The sequence below is a fragment of the Lepidochelys olivacea genome (assembly GCF_965140295.1).
Source record: "Lepidochelys olivacea isolate rLepOli2 genome assembly, chromosome: 10".
In the NCBI taxonomy this organism is placed as follows: domain Eukaryota; kingdom Metazoa; phylum Chordata; order Testudines; family Cheloniidae; genus Lepidochelys; species Lepidochelys olivacea.
In genome coordinates this window covers 31,828,747-31,841,063 of record NC_140420.1, presented here as the reverse complement: position 1 = coordinate 31,841,063, position 12,317 = coordinate 31,828,747, and the positions used below count along the sequence as shown (strand labels likewise).

Genomic DNA, 12,317 nt, shown 5'->3' with positions numbered 1-12,317 from the left:
CTGTAAGAAAGAACTCCCAGTACATTCCCATCCATCTGGCTGCCACATGTGATGTAACATCTGACCAGACATCTGATTAGTTCTGAAACAAAACATTTATCCTGCTGCGAAGAACAGGGGAAGATTAAGGGGGAAGAGAAGAACTGATGAAAATTCACAGCTTCAAAATCTACACACAGCTTTTTTTTTACTGAAGCCATTCCAGGCTCTTTTCAACATTCAAACACACGGCACAAACCTGAAATGACAAAATTACATATTAAAAGTGAAAAACAAACAGGAGTTAAGATTAAAACTGACAACAAACGTCAGCCGGCTCAACATCCTGGGATTTTAATCAACTGAACTGATATCAATTATCATTTGGAAAGATATTACATGTATGGTTTAGGGAACAGAGAAAGGGAGTGAGGGTCATGACTTCTAACCTAAAGGAAGGCAAAAACTGAGTTGAGGTGACAGCACAGATCCCCAAAACAAGGATATTTAGGAGGCTAGCAGAGCACAGACCCACATGGGCATGAGGAAAACTTAAGTGTGTGAGGCACCACTGACATTCCAGCAAAAGATAGTCCCTTCCATAGCAAAGTGGCCTAGTTTCCAGTGTTACAGCAGTCTCTCCTTGTGAGAAGCCTCTATTTTCCAAAATAAACTTGCAGCACATTTCTGACAGGCCTTGGACCAGGCTTCTTCCTTCCCTTCCCCATAGACAAAGTATATACTATTTCTAGGAGATCTCATGCAGGTCACATTTCTCTGCAGCAGTTGCTTCTCCAGGCATTAGCTGTGTCATTACATCATCTACCCCAGAGACTGTATGGCATTCAATACCCTATCTATATAACTGAATCCCTGGCCAATCTATTTACATTTCTATGTACAAAAATAACTATGTTAAATGAAGGTTATTTAGGTTAATAAATCAACTCAAAAGTTAGGAAATGGCAGAATGTAAGTAACTGCAATCTCAATGCACCACTATTGTGCATATGCATTATACATTCTGTATTTACATAATCACATACTCTTTTTCCCCCATGGGACAGCCTTACTCAATGCACAGGCTGGATGGTGCTCAGGAAATGAGGAAACTATATTTCTTTCAATCCTGAACATTTAATGTAATAATATTTACTTCACACCATCTATGGCCAATAATGTTAAAACCAATCAGAAGTAATTTTTTTTAAATATTAGGAACGAAAGAAATCCTAACAATATATGGATCCATGATGCATATAGATGGTGATTACATCATTAATGATGCAAACAAGACAAGAGTGTTCAATCAAGATTTCTGTTCTTAATTTGGCAAGAAGCTGGATGATATATTGGTATCACATGATAGTGAAATCCTTTCTGTGCCAACAGTAACTAAGAAGGACATTAAACAGACTCACCAAAAGATAAATATTTTTAGAATGACAAATCAGGATAATTGGCACCTGTTTTAAAAGAGTAGGCCGAGGACATCTCTGGAGCACTGATATTAATATTTAATAAATCTTTTAATACTTGGGAAGTTCCAGAGGACTGGAAAGAAGGAAAAGTTGTGCCAATATTTAAAAAGAGTAAATGGGATCATAAGGGTAATTATAGGTCAGACTGACACTGATCCTGGCTGATACAAGGCTCAATCAATAAAGAATAAAAGGATGGTAGAATTAATGCCTGACGAGATTTTTTTTTTTTTTTTTTTTTACGGAAAATAGGTCCTGTCAAATAAGCTTGATTTTTTAAGTGTTGATACAATATGCTTTGACTTCTGCAAGTCTTTGTACCTCATGATATGCTGATTAAAATAGTATCATTCAGAAATCAATATAGCACACATTAAATGGATTAGAAACTGTCTGAGATCTCAAAACGTCATTGCTAACAGAGACCCATCATCAAGCTGGGGGGCTTCTACTAGGGACACACAACGATCAGCTTTCATTACAATGATATTGAATATCTTTATCAACCATCTGGAAGACAATATAAAATCCAGTGGCCTGATAAATGTTGCAGATGACACAAAAAATGTTGGGTTGTAAATAAGGATGAAGACCTGTCACCCCAGCAGAGCAATCTGGACTGCGTGGCAACTTTGGGGTGATCGAAGTATTTTAATACAGCCAAATGCAGATCATATATTTAGGAACAAAGAATGCAGGCCATACTTACAGAATGGGGAACTATATCTTTGAATGCAGTGACTGTGAAAAGGACTTTGGGGTAGCAATGAAAACTGACTGAACATGTGTGCTCATGGCAATGCCACTACCAAAAGAGCAAATTCAACCCTTGAATGTATAAGCAGCAGAATATTAGGTAGAAATAGGGAGATGTTATTACCTCTGTATTTGACACTGGTGATACCATTAATGGAATACTATGTCCAATCGCATATATTTGTAAAGAAATGTGCTCTAGTTAGTTATTGGACTTAATGAGGAATATACAGGGTGAAATACTCTGGCCTGTGTGACACAGGAGGTCAGACTAGGTGATCATCATGGTCCCTTCTGGCCTTAATATGTATGGATTTATAAGTCTTGCATTTCCTGTTTTTGCTGAAGACCCCTTGGAGGAGCCAAGAACTCCAATGGTAACTATGACAACGCTTAACTGAAGGAACAGGATTGTTACTGATTCTTTCCTCCAAAACTATCCGGCAATTGAGCTAGCTAGGCATTAACAAACAAAGCACCAAGAGTATAAAAAGTCTGAATAAAAATCCCTCTCTTCACACAGGTTCCACTTCCTTGGTGCCTGTAATATAATTTCCCTACCAGTTCTTCAGTCATCCACAGTCTTCAAAGTAGACAATACCTGAATTTCAAATGTAAATTCCAACTCCCTTAAGGTTTTTCCCCAGGACTTCTTTACATATTGTAAAGAATTAAACAAAAGAACAACCCTGTTATTACCTCTGCAGATTCATTTAAAGCAGGGATGTCAGAACTCACAAGTTAGCAGTCCAAGGCCAAGTGGATATTGTATTGGGAGGTTTCCCTAAGAAAGCAGCAAGTGATTCTGTCACTATGCCCTCTGATGTAGTACTAACTCAATGCCCCAGCAAGGCTTAATGGGCACTGTGCTGATGGAGACCCCTTCTTTTAGATGAGACATAAAAGGGAGGTACTGATTACTTGTAGCCCAGTGATACCCATACCTCAGTGGTTCAGTAGCCAAATTACCAATCAACATTACCCAAAAGAGCCACAGTAATGTGAATTCATTGTTTCATTCACTATAGTACTATTCATATTTAAACAGCATGATGGGAAATATTTAGTTATATAATTCTCACAGCAAAGAAGTTAATAACTTGATGCAAGTTGACAACTGATTAACAACATAGTAAAAGCATCTTGATTGGTTAATAACTTAGGTTGGTTAACAATTAAATCACACACTGTTTTAATACCACGTGCTGCAAAGATCCACAGGAGACACATTAAAGAGCCACTTACAGCTCGTGAGTCACAATTTGAGTATCAGTGCTGTAGCCATTCAAGATCCTGAGATGCTATTTATGCTATTTACCAATGTTTATCTTGGTTTATCATGATTAACAACCTTGACACTAAACTAGGCCCCAAACTTGTGAAAATTTAAACACTCAAGTAGTCTCAGGGAATCAACATCCAATGAGACTTAAGCATGCCAGTTTCTGCAGGACTGGGGACCAAACTCCTTAGGTGGTTTCAAATTAATACAACATTACGCTTTGCTGACAGTCCTAGACTGTTTATGCAAGGCTGCTGTTAGACAATAGCTGCCTTCCAGCTTGTACAGCACACACTTAGCTGAAGTGAAAAATGCAAGCAGAACTTTAAGTTCTTGCCAGTGCGTCTGTACCCTCAACTGTTGGAAGATAAGCACTTTCCCAGGAACACAGACATAACTTTTAGGGCTGTCAATTAATCTCAGTTAAACTCACATAATTAACTCAAAAAAAAAAACAACATGATTAATCACAGTTTTAATTGCACTGTTAAACAATAGAATATCAATTGAAATTTATTAAATATTCTTGGATGTTTTTCTACATTTTCAAATATATTGATTTCAGTTTCAACACAGAACACAAAGTGTACAGTGCTCACTTTATATTATATTTATTACAAATATTTGCACTGTAAAAATAATAGACAAAAGAAATAGTATTTTTCAATTCACCTCATACAAGTACTGTAGTGCAATCTCTTTATCGTGAAAGTGCAATTTACAAATATAGATTTTTTTTTGTTACATAACTGCACTCCAAAACAAAGTAAAACTTCAATCCTACTTCTTATTCAGCCAATCGCCAAGACAAACACGTTTGTTTACATTTACAGGAGATAATGCTGCCTGCTTCTTATTTACAGTGTCACCTGAAAGTGAGAACAGGCGTTCGTGTTGCAATTTTGTAGCTGCCATTGCAAGGCATTTACGTGCCAGATATGCTAAACAGTCGTATGGCCCTTCATGCTTTGGCCACTTTTCTAGAGGACACACTTCCATGCTGAGGACACTCGTTAAAAAAATGTGTTAATTAAATTTGTGACTGAACTCCTCAGGGGAGAATTGCATGTCTCCTGCTCTGTTTTACCTACATTCTGCCATACATTTCATGTTATAGCAATTTCGGATGATGACCCAGCACATGTTGTTCCTTTTAAAAACACCTTCACCACAGATTTGACAAAACGCAAAGAAGGTACCAGTGCAAAATTTCTAAAGATAGCTACAGCACTCAACTCAAGGTTTAAGAATCTGAAGTGCCTTCCAAAATCTGAGAGGGACAAGGTGTAGAGCATGCTTTCAGAAGTCTTAAAAGAGCAACACTCCGATGTGGAAACCGCACAACCCAAATCACCAAAAAAGAAAATCAACCTTCTGCTGGTGGCATCTGACTCAGAAGATGAAAATGAACATTCATTAGTCCACACTGCTTTGGATTGTTATTGAGCAAAACCTATCATCAGCATGGACACATCCTCTGGAATGGTGGTTGAAGCATCAAGGGACATATGAATCTTTAGCCCATCTGGCACGTAAATATCTTGTGATGCTAGCTACAACAGTGCCATGCGAGCACCTGTTCTCACTTTCAGGTGACATTGTAAACAAGAAGCGGGAAGCATTATCTCCTGCAAATGTAAGCAAACTTGTTTGAGTGACTGGCTGAACAAGAAGTAGGACTGAGTGGACTCGCAGGCTCTAAAATTTTACACTGTTTTATTTTTGAACACAGGTTTTTTGGTACATAATTCTACACTGGTAAGTTCAACTTTCATAATAAAAAGATTTCACTATAGTACTTGTACTAGATGAATTGAAAAATATTATTTCTTTTGTTTTTTACAGTGCAAATATTTGTAATAAAAATAAAGTGAGCACTGTGTTGTAATAAAAATCAATATATTTGAAAATGTAGAAAACATCCAAAATATTTAAATAAATGATATTCTATTATTGTTTAACAGTGTGATTAATCGTGCAATTAACTTTTTTAATCACTTGACAGCCCTAATAACTTTGTATTGCCCTGTTCGCACTTCCCAGTCTGAGAAGTCAGTTGCCTTCAGAGAAAGGCAACACATAGGGACCGTTACTTAGTCTGTGCACACAGGGCCAGCTGACCCCAGGAAGGGCAGAGGGTATCACATTTACAGACCAAGTACTGTCTTAAAGCAGAAGAAGCTGCAACCAAACCCTCCTCTTCTGAAGAGCTGGCAGAGAGGCTAGAGCTGGCCTGCACCCCCTGCTCCTCCTCCCCCCCCCCCAACTACTGGGGGAGCCCCAACAAGGAAGGGGGAAGTGGGCTGCAGCCAGTGCCCCTCCTAAACCAACTGCTGGAGGAGCCCCCGGGGGGGAGGGGGCTGCAGCCAGACCCCCCCCCCCACATTGGGGTTTCTCGCTGGGCGCGGTCCGGGGGGGGCAGTCCGTGCTGCTCACCTGGGCCGTGCGCCTCCAGCCGGCGCTGCAAGCGGGGACGAGGCCGAGCTCGGGGAGGGCCGAGGGAGCCCCGCCTCACCGGAAGGACCGCGGGCTCCCGGCTCCGGAGTCCCGCCCCCGAGCCACCTTCCGCCCTCCCGTTTCCCCGGCCCGAGCGCCCCATGCACCCTCTGGGCAAAGCCCTCGGCGGGAGCTTCAGGCCCCTGCGCTTCCCTCAGGGAGACACCCCCTCCCCCTCCCCCTGGCCTGTCCCCGCCCGCCCCCCGCAGGCAGACAGGCCCCAGTTCTGCTCTCCTGGGCTCCCCCCTCCCCGCCCCTTGAACCCGCACCTCGCCCTGGACACCCGCACCCTTTGTTACTATGGGCCTGAGTCCGGGGGGGCTCCCAGATAGCTGGGGGCACAGGCCTGCCCTGGAGAGTGCAGGTTAGGGGGGGCTCCCAGGCGATGTGGGGGCACAGGCCTGACCTAGAGAGTGTGGGTTAGGGGGGCTCCCAGCTACAGGGGGGCACAGGCCTGCCCTGGAGAGTGCAGGTTAGGGGGGGCTCCCAGGCGATGTGGGGGCACAGGCCTGACCTAGAGAGTGTGGGTTAGGGGGGCTCCCAGCTACAGGGGGGCACAGGCCTGCCCTGGAGAGTGCAGGTTAGGGGGGGCTCCCAGCTACAGGGGGAGGGGCACAGGCCTGCCCTGGAGTCTGATGGCATGCGCAGCTACAACCCAAATAAGATCCTTCATTTATTGGCAGTTGTTTGCCCATCATGATCCTTCCATTAAATGCATGTGTAGGTGTGTACGCTCCCCCCAGTCATGGGCAGCCCTGCATGTGCACAGCACTGAAATACCAATCTCCATACATTAGGCATGTTAATTACCTTATTTTTATTGTATAAAATCCAAGGTACTTGCTCCTATGCTTGGGCAGAGGTAGCTGTCCCTCACTCCCCCTGTCAGAATCTGATTTATCTGAGTTCTGGCATAGCTTCCCACTCACCTTTCTGTCCTATGCAGAGCCCTACTTCCCTCATGCTCTGCTGGGCCCTGGCAGAACCTTGCTTCCTCCAGCAGAACTTCCTACCCCTCACCCCATCCCCAGGCAAAGCAATTCTCCCTACATCCCTCCCTCTTGGCATGAGACTGCCACACCACAGATCATTTTCTACCAGATGTGTTAGCTGCAGTTTTCCCAGCTGAATCTCATTGCTATTTTCTGCTCATGTTTCTAATCTGTAGGAGGGGACTGGATGGGATGTCTACCTCACAACTGGCCTGAATAGGTAAAAAGGGCCTAATAACCCTTTGACAGGCTGTACCTGGAGAAGAGTCAGGGCTGCTAAGCTCTAACTGATGATGAAGCACAGCTGGGCAGGCCCATGCTGAGCTCATATAAAACCAGGAAGTGGGGATGCAAGATGGGGGCTATAGGAAGGAATGTGACAGTTGCCTCTAGGGAGGAGGGGGTGTTGGTAAGAGACAAAAAGAAATAAGTCTTGGGATCCTACTTAGGAATAGAGATGCTGGCAATTACTTGAGAGAGTGAAGTAGCCACATGGAACAGAGGATGTTCTCTTGGTAATTAAGAGTGGGCTAGCAGAGGGAGAGACAGGTAGGTGGGAAACAGCAACAGGGTCTGAGATTGGATAGTGTGTGGTTTTGGGGCTGGAACTTGCAGGAGAGGGTGGGCTTAGGTTCCCCTACCAGCTACTAAAAAAGTGGCACTGTTTAGGTAGAATAACATGCCTGAGACCATGAGACTTTGATACCCCAGAAGGGGAAAACTATAGTAACCTGGCTAGCGGGCCAAGCCATGAAGAGGGAGTAACTGAATCCAGTGAAAGAGGGAGGGTGGGGAACCAAGGAAGGTGTATCAGACTGGTTGAAAACTAATCCCCAGATGTAGCCACAAGGAGGTGCCATAGCAGTGAGTAGTAAACCCTATGACAGGGATGGTGGGAGGAAGCTTGCATGCTAGGACTACTGGTGCTATATTTCTCCAGCCTAGCAGCTCTAAAGAAAATGTCTGTTTAGTGGCTAACCACCTACCTTATTTTCTATACTGCCTGTTACAGGCTTTTCAATTGATCTGAGCCAGGGTTCTCTTCTGCAAAAATCTACAGGGAGTTGGTTAGCTTTTGCTTCTGACCGTCCATCTTTTTGAGTTGATTGGGATTCTTGGATAGCTTTTAAGATGAGGCCCATCTTATGATGGAGCTGGGTGGAAGCCAAGATCTTGAAGGGCTGGCTAGCTTGGACACAGGAATCTCTCTGGGAAGTAGTTATGTGGTCAGGAATCAAAGATTTCTTCTTGTACAGTGTATTCATGAAAGGCACTATTATGTGCCAGAGCAGTGAATGTTGTAAGTGGAGTTTTCAAATCCAGATAGTTCAATGGCTTCTTCTAACCACACAGATTCATGCAGCCACTCTCTGAATCTGTATGTAATAGTTCACAGATGGACTGTAATTAATACACTGGACCAAATCCCATAATCTTTGAAGCAATGGCAAAACTCCAGTGGGTGCTCAGACACTACAGTAATGGAAGCTGTGTAAGAACCTAAGGAAATATGTGACCATCAACGGAATAAGGATTTCACCATAAGAACAAGCATTTAAATGCTATGTGGAATGAAAAGGTGAGTCCATCCAGTGACATGAAGAAATGGAGAACCTGGTTAAACCAAAAAAAGAACAGGAGTACTTGTACCACCTTAGAGACTAACAAATTTATTAGCGGATAAGCTTTCGTGGGCTGCAGCTCACTTCATCGGATGCATAGAATGGTATATATAGTAAGAAGATAGATCGATATTTTCACATACACACATACCGAGAAGTTGGAAGTTTCCATACAAACTGTAAGAGACTAATTAGTTAAGATGAGCTATTATCAGCAGGAGAAAAAAAACTTTTGTAGTGATAATCAAGATGGCCCATTTAGACAGTTGACAAGAAGGTGTGAGGATACTTAACTTAAGGAAATAGATTCAATATGTGTAATGACCCAGCCCAGTCTCTAATCAAACTGAAGTTAATGGTATCTAGTTTGCATATTAATTCAAGCTCAGCAGTTTCTCCTTGGAGTCCATTTTTGAAGCTTTTCTGTTGCAAAATTGCCACCCTTAAATCTTTTACCGAGTGGGCAGAGAGGCTGAAGTGTTCTCCTACCGTTTTTTGAATGTTATGATTCCTGATGTCAGATTTGTGTCCATTTATTCTTTTGCGTAGAGACTGTCCAATTTGGCCAATGTACATGACAGAGGGGCATTGCTGGCACATGATGGCATATATCACATTGGTAGATGTGCAGATGAATGAGCCCCTGATGGTGTGGCTAATGTGATTAGGTCCTCTGATGGTGTCACTTTAATAAATATGTGGACAGAGTTGGCACTGGGCTTTGTTACAAGGATAGGTTCCTGGGTTAGTATTTTGTTGTGTGGTTGCTGGAGAGTATTTGCTTCAGGTTGGGGGGCTGTCTGTAAGCGAGGACTGGTTTAAACCAAGCACCTTTTGAATAGGTATCTTCCCTTGCTGTTAGTCTTGATGTAAAGATGTGAAATGATAGAGAATTTACTACATCCCTTGGCAATCTGTTCAAATCATTATCCTCACTGTTGAAAATGTAACATTGCTGATCTCAATGTCCACCCATTGGATCTTGTTATATCTTTTGTCTTTATAGATTAAAGAGCCTCTTGTATTAGATATCTTCTCCCTCAGTAGATAATAATGGTCCATGATTAAGTTGACTCTTAACCTTCTTTTCAATAAATTAAAAAGATTGAGCTACTTTTAGTCTCTCCTTGTTTTCCAAACCACAAATTATTCCTGTAGCTCTTTACTGAAGCCCCTTAAACTTTCAACATCGCCTGCAAAGCATTCTACTATTTTTTGTATCAACAGCACAACTCAAATATAAAATACGGAGATAAATATATTTAACTTCCTATGAGCAGATCTGATCCCAAATAGTGTTTTTGTTTTTTTTTAAATAGAGAGAGCACTGAATTAAATAGTCCCTTCATTCTGTGAGTAACAAATTAATTTCTGGCCAGTGTGGAAGAGATTCTTGGTTTAGTTTTTACTTAGCTTGGTGATGTTATAATGGAGTAGACTTTTTATTTTTGAAAAGGCAGATTTCCCCCCCCCCCCCCCCAACATCCTTCTCTCTGTTTGGATAATTCCTTGTGCATGAGGCCTGCAAAGTTTGCTCCTTAATTTAATTGACCTAATAGGTAGAAAGCCATTCCTGATGGCCAGCCTTGCTTCACTCTCTCCTCTTTTGGTTTCTTGTTGTTCCTCCTTGGCCCTTCTAAAAGAATTTTCCTTAATCTTGTTGTTGTTGTTATTTGCATAGGTGGAGCTGGCAGCAACACCTATAGCTAAGATTACCTAATGGTTTCCATTATAAAACCCTATTTTCAGTTGTTTATAACTGCTAAACTTTAAGAGTGGGGGCTAAAACTTTCCATGCTGGGTGCCTGTCTCAGGCCAAATCATATTTTAAAAATTTCAGCAAAAAAACAGTCCACCTATTTCCAAGAATGAATTGAAGAGGAAAAATGTTTTGCTAATATTAAATTCTTACAATTCTTGAGAAGCTTTAATGCAAATATGCTGTTGAGTCCCAGCTTCACACTTAGCGGGAGTGTTGCCTTCAGGTCAAAAAGGGCTTTTTGCTGTCCCCATTAAAAATCCCCCCCCACGTGGCTTAGTTGTAAGCCTCTGAAATTGCTCTTTGCACATGCTCAGTGGAGGTTTGCTAAAAGCCTGGCAGCTAAATTCTCTGAAGATTCTGTCTGAACTGAGCATGCTCAAGCCCAGTTTTTCCCTGCAATTGCTCCTGTTTGTTGAACTAGAGGCTGTTCTTGCCACACTGACTACTTGAACTGAAAGCAGGGAGACTCTGTCCTGTGCTCTTAGGGAGGAGAAGGAAGAAGCAAACTGACTGCAGTACAGGGAGCTGGGGTACAGGGATAGGCTAGGGGGTGCAGTCTGATGGGGAGCAGAAGTAGAGAGGAAGGAAGGGAAATGGGGGTGGGCTGATGGGAACAGGAGCAGAGGGGGGATTGATGTGTAGAAGACTACCTAGCTACTATGGAACACTCCTGCAGAACCTGGAATTGAACCCCAATTTGTGAGCCTCAGCATTCCTCTGCTGTCTAGCTATAAAACCCACTGGCAAAGTGGACCAGCCAATAGAAGGGAGTGGAACACACAGAGGCTAGAACCTCCTCCTGCTATCAGTTAATCCATTGGTTCAAGTGGCTGGGTTCTGTGTTGTGGATCTTCAAGAATATAACCCACTTTGGGGAGGGTGTTCAATATCCTTCCTCATGATGGAATTTCTATTTTTTTAACTTCAATTTTTAAAAGGTTGGGAAATTATATGCAAAATAAATTCAATATGTTAAAGTTAGAAAATAACAAAACATAAGGTGGCCTGTTCAACTTTAATTTGTCTCATTTGTGCAACTGGCTTCACTTCCCCTTACTCATGTCAAACCAACATCATTCCCCATCGTCAGCCTGCTCAGAAACATCCTCTCACCCTAACCCTCCAGGCCCACCCTGGCTAAGAATCCCCCTCCCACCTGTTCCCCCACAGACCAAGACCCCCTCTTTTTCACCTAACCTCTCCACAGCTCTGGAATTTCTCCCACAATGCAAATACAGCCTGCCCCCCACCCACTCACAACTCCGCAGTCTTAGAACTCTTCCTCCTGAAAGCCTTCCCTCTGCACCATCTCAGAAAACTTCCACTGATCTGATTTGGCCCCATAGTGGAAACTGTGAGCCAGGTCTTCTGGAGCCCCTGGGCCACTGCCCTGGGCGTGGGGGGCTTGTACAACCTTTTTCTGATAGATTGAAGAGCCCATCATCAAATATTTGTTCCCCTTGTAAATACTTACAGACTGTGATCAAGTCACCTCTTTGTTAAGCTAAGTAAATTCAGCTCCTTGAGTTCATAGCTAAAAGGAACGTTTTCTAATCCTTTCTTTAATCATTCTTGTATCTCTTCTCTGGATCCTCTGCAATTTACCAACATGCTTCTTGAATTGTGGACACCAGACCTGGACACAATATTCCAAGAAGCAGTCACATCGGTGCCAAATATAGAGGCAAAAACCTCTTCTTCTCTTACCCGAGATACACTATCCTTGGATCAATAAACAAGGGTTAGTTCTTCTGGCCACAGCATCACAGGAGGAGGAGAAGCTCGTGTTCAGCTGATTATCCACCATGGCCTCCAAATCTTTTCCACAGTCATTGCTTCCTAGGATACAGCCCCCCCATCCTGTAAGTGTAGCCTACATCTTTTGTTCCTAGATGTCAACATTCACATTTAGCCATATTAAATGTGTGCTAGTGCCCAGCTTACCAA

At 42.7% G+C, this 12,317-nt stretch overlaps 1 protein-coding gene across 2 annotated transcripts in view; it reads right to left on the bottom strand.

The window, feature by feature from the left end:
• Positions 1-6,075, bottom strand: part of MPG (N-methylpurine DNA glycosylase) — a 46,332-nt gene extending 40,257 nt beyond the window's left edge. Inside the window, exon 1 of one of the 2 annotated variants that reach the window (XM_084642287.1) lies at positions 5,935-6,075. The gene's annotated coding sequence lies outside the window, so the exon portion shown is untranslated. The remainder of the gene's footprint in view (positions 1-5,934) is intronic. The other variant, XM_084642288.1, reaches the window with a different exon arrangement.
• Positions 6,076-12,317: the final 6,242 nt, after the last annotated feature.